At 32.1% G+C, this 4,774-nt stretch overlaps 1 long non-coding RNA gene across 1 annotated transcript; it reads left to right on the forward strand.

The window, feature by feature from the left end:
• Window positions 1-1,197: 1,197 nt before the first annotated feature.
• LOC125587377 lies at window positions 1,198-4,456 on the forward strand. Its single transcript, XR_007323648.1, has 2 exons — window positions 1,198-3,761; window positions 4,050-4,456. It is a non-coding gene; the product is annotated as an uncharacterized LOC125587377 (long non-coding RNA).
• The last annotated feature ends 318 nt before the right edge of the window (window positions 4,457-4,774 follow it).

The following is a 4,774-nucleotide window of genomic DNA, read 5'->3' on the forward strand; positions in this document are numbered from 1 at the left end:
GAGAGTTTTACGGGAACAGTGCGAGAATTTGGTATTTTATATGTATTTTCTAAAATTTGTGTGTATGTGTCTTGTTTTATTATATATGAAATTATATCATCTTTTGTTATATAATATTGTAATATTGTGTGTTGTATAATATATTAAATGTATGTTTTATATGTATTTGTGATGTTTTTATTGGTAACTTTTGTTAATGTCAAGGCCTATAATGCAAATAGATAAACTTTTAAGGATTTTTTTGAAGATTCGTGGTTGGAGTAACCACTCTTCAAATCCTCATTTTGAGGTTTTGCTCCTCTTAAAATTGAGGTTTTGGGTTGGAGATGCTCTAAGAAAATAGATAATCCATAGTAAAACCAAAGAGACTGATTCAGAGGAACAACTAAAAGCTTTATGGGAACAAATCATATTCAAGAAGGGAGAAACATGACCAAGCCGAATAAAATATTGGTCTCGAGGTTTCAAATTTTTGAAAAAAATTACATGAATATTAGATATAGCTCTTAAATCTGTATAATTTTTTTAACTGAAATTTTTACGAAATCGTTTACAGTACTTAAATTTTTAGAACTAGCCTTGGAGAGAAGCGGAGTCTCTAGAATACATAGTGCAGAAACAAAGCTTATTTCCACCTGAACTTTACAAATCATGCATATTCTTTTTTGAATTTTGTAAGAGTGCGTATGTCATATTGAACTAAACCCAAAATTTTAAAAATACTACATGAACTTTACGCGTCATGTTTTTAATTTCTGAACTTTATAGCAGTGAATATTTCGTATTAAACTAAACAAAAAAAAAGAAAAAATACTACATGAACTCTCAAAATCATGCTTGTTATATGTTAACTGTCAAAAGTGTTAGTCATCCGTTAATTTTATCGAAATAACGCCGTTTTGGAATTTTTTGACTGTCAAAGGTATAATTAAGTATTCTGTTAATCTATCAAACAACTAATTTTTTGAGAGGTTTGAACTCTCACACTGGTGGACAAGTAAGAGCATATTATATGCTAGACCAAAATAACTTTCTTGTATAGATTGTGTAAACATTAACTTATATATAAGTTTTAGTTTAATCAAATAAACGTTATCTAAATTTTATTGTTTTAGTTTTATCAAATAAACCTATAATTATTTATGTTTTCAAATTTAACTTTAGAAATCATTATTTTATAAGTTTAAATTATTTATTATTAATTCAAATATTTATTTTAAACTTGTATACGAGTGTGAGAGTTCGAATTTCCCAAAAAAGTAATTTTTAGTTTTACAGAAATTATCTAAAATGACGGGTTTTGATAAATTAACAGATGACTAACAACTTTCACAGTTAATATATATAAGCATGATTTAGAGAGTTTACGTAATATTTTCAAATTTTCTAATTTTACAGAATTCATCCAAAATGACGTCGTTTTGATAAATTAACGGATGACTAATGCTTTTGACGGATAAGCACGATTGTGAGAGTTCATATTATATTATTATTTTTTATTTTTTTTGCTTAGTTCAATATGGAATATGCATTACTATAAAATTTGTGAATGAAAAAAACACGACGCATAAAGTTTATGTAGTATTTTTAAATTTTTGGGTTTAGTTCAATATGACATACGCACTCCTACGAAGTTCGAAAAAGAATAAGCACAATGCTTAAATTTCAGGTTGAGATATACCCTTTTTTTTGGTCATGAGGTTGAAATATACCATTTTACCTTATGTTGGGTGAATGTTTTTGGATGAGTAATTTCAGATAATACGAAGGTCAAGTCGCAATTTATTAAAATGTTAAACTTCTAAAAATTGGGCTTTGAGGCCCATTAGGAAACATTAAACTTAAATTACCCAATTACACTTTTGATATATATATTTGGGGTGGATTTTGAAATTTCGATATTGTAAAAATTAATTCGTAGTTTAAGTCACCAAGTTACCGTTAGAGCAAATAAAAAAGAGAGAAATAATAGAATTTAATTCATGTAACCGTTAGAGTAAATTTAAAAAAAAAAAAAGAGAAAATAATAGAATTTAATTCATGACCGTTGGAGACAAGACGATCAAATCTCCAGCCTCACCTATAAATAAAGACCTCCTATCTTACAGAACCTTACACTTGTCTTCTTTATATATTTTGAATGTTTTTAATATACATTAAATCTAAAAATAATTAATATATATAAGTATATAAATCTAGTTCGGATATATTCGGGTACCCGAAATACTTCGGTTCGGTTCTTTAAATACCAAGAAATTTTGAACCCATTCGGATATTTAATCAATTTCGGTTCAGATTCAATACTATTTTTTCGGATTGAGTTCGGTTCGATTCTTCGGATCTGGGTTTTTTTGCCCGGACCTAGATATATATATATTTGGGGTGGATTTTGAAATCTCGATATTGTAAAAAATAATTCGTAGTTTAAGTCACCAAGTTACCGTTAGAGCAAATAAAAAAGAGAGAAATAATAGAATTTAATTCATGTTACCGTTAGAGTAAATTAAAAAAAAAAAAGAGAAAATAATAGAATTTAATTCATGACCGTTGGGGACAAGACGATCAAATCTCCAGCCTCGCCTATAAATAAAGACCTCCTCTCTTACAGAACCTTACACTTGTCTTCTTCCTCTCTTACAGAACCTTATGTTTTTTTCTTTCTTAAATATATTATATTTATACTTTCCCTAAATTAGGGGCTTCGGAAAACAGAGATCAACAACGAAACTAATCTAAGCTAGCCAAGAAGAAAAGGTTGAGAGGGTGATACGACTAGGGGAACGAAGCCCCCTCCTCCGGTGAACACCGACAGCGTCGTAGTCGGACTCCGGGACTTCACAGGCGGAGGTGTCCAAGCCCAGCACAGATCCGTCACCGTTATCTTCAGTCCGCCATCATGCTGTTCACTGGTCCGAACCACCGCGAATCTTCCCGTCCATCATCACGGTTTGAGAGGAGGGCGGCTCAGATGAAGAAGAAACAATGGAAACCATACAAACTCTCCACCGTCGCCAACCCACCGCGAATCTTCCCGTCCAGCATCACGCTTGCTCTGATCGTTCTTCACGCGGTTTATCAGGTCTTCTCTTTTCTTATTATACAAACTTTGTTTTTCTTTCTGCCAAACATGTTTCTCTGTTTTGAATTGAAATATTTTTTTAAAAAAAACATGTTTTTAGGGAAATTTTGTATAACTTGATTGATCAATGGAGAGTTAAGTGTGAATTTGTGACAACATTTGAACAGAACACCCAGTCTTTGTATCGTTAGATGTTGTAAATGTTTATTTGGTTTAACACTTATGATCACTAAATTCTTCTAATCAATCTAGAAACTATAAAATTTTCTTTTTTAAAAATACGTTTTCAAGGTTTTGGGGAAATTTTTTATAGAGCTTCATTGATCATGGAAAGTTAGTGTAAATTTGTGAAATAAATAGAGCGGGCTATCCTATCACTATATATGATGGTTAGAGGTATTATCCTTTCTCCAGTCATTGTGTTTGTAAGCTGGTAGTATCCCTTTATTTGGTTTAACACTTATGATCACTAATTTTTTCATAATTGATTAAAGTTATTATAAAAAGTTTCCCTTGTTTTCAGTTCTTTCTTTGATTTCTTTCTTTTATATTTTGTTGCCTTTTGTTTGTTCCATATGATCGACTTGTCGTTTTGTTGTTTCAGGATTCCGGTGGATGCTTGCTTTGATTGATGATGATGGCTGTTTTGGTGTTTGGTCCTTCTCTGTTGGCGGTTTGTCAGGTCTTCTATCTTTTTTCCCTTGTTTCCTTCCTTTATCTTGTTTGTGTTTCAAAAGCTTGTGGTTGTTGAGTCTCTGTTGATCTGTGAGAGAATGTTGATTGATCGTATTAGATTTATTAAGTTATGTCAAGGATCGGTTGTGTTTATGGTTATACGTCCTCTGCATTCAAGTTCCAGAAACTAGTGTTAGTCTTGTTCTCGTTGTTGGTTTGTGTCATTTCTGATTGTTGTTTACTGGTCACGTTCGTCATTTGCTTTTGGAGCTCATTTTGATATTTGATTTTACAGTTCAGCATAGCCTAATTGACTTAGAAAAAGAAGCTGTAATTGGAACTTGAAGAAAGGTATAGGAGGAGAGAGGTCCATTGAAGATTAAAACCAAGCAAGTGTTGAAAGCTTCTGGTGGCAAGAGAAGGTTTCAAGCTGAGTTGTTTGTTATCATCATCTTCTTGAGCGATTGGGAAAACAGAGAGAGAGAGATTAGAGAGTATAGAGGAACTGATTGAGTTGTAATTTGTGGTGAGGGAAATGTCTTTTGTACAAGTTGTAACCTTGCACATTTCCACACCAGAAACGTTATGAGTTGTTTCTGGAGTGTTGAAGCCTAAGGGAGTGAGGTTTCACCTGAAATGGATATAACTCATTCATGTATTGTCACCATTGTTTTTGATGATAATGATTTTTCAAAAGTCTCAGTCAAATCTCGACCTTTTTTTTTTGCCAAAGAGGAAAAAGCTTGTACATTTTGCCACTTGTAAAAAACGACTAAACACTGACATAAACTTAGGCTTCTTGTCTAACTGAAAGGGCGTTGTTATTACAACAACATAGTGCAAGACTCTAACCAAAGGACAAGATTCTTAAACCCTTTCGTGGGGCTCTACGTTATCTTACTTGTTTCTTCATACGGCAAAAACTCGCTTGACTTGAACTCGTTCAACAACTCCTGTAAACGGCCAAAGACAATAAAATGTTTATTGATGACATTGAGTGTTATGTTGCTTTGAACATAA

This window comes from Brassica napus, chromosome C5 (assembly GCF_020379485.1).
Source record: "Brassica napus cultivar Da-Ae chromosome C5, Da-Ae, whole genome shotgun sequence".
NCBI lineage: Eukaryota > Viridiplantae > Streptophyta > Magnoliopsida > Brassicales > Brassicaceae > Brassica > Brassica napus.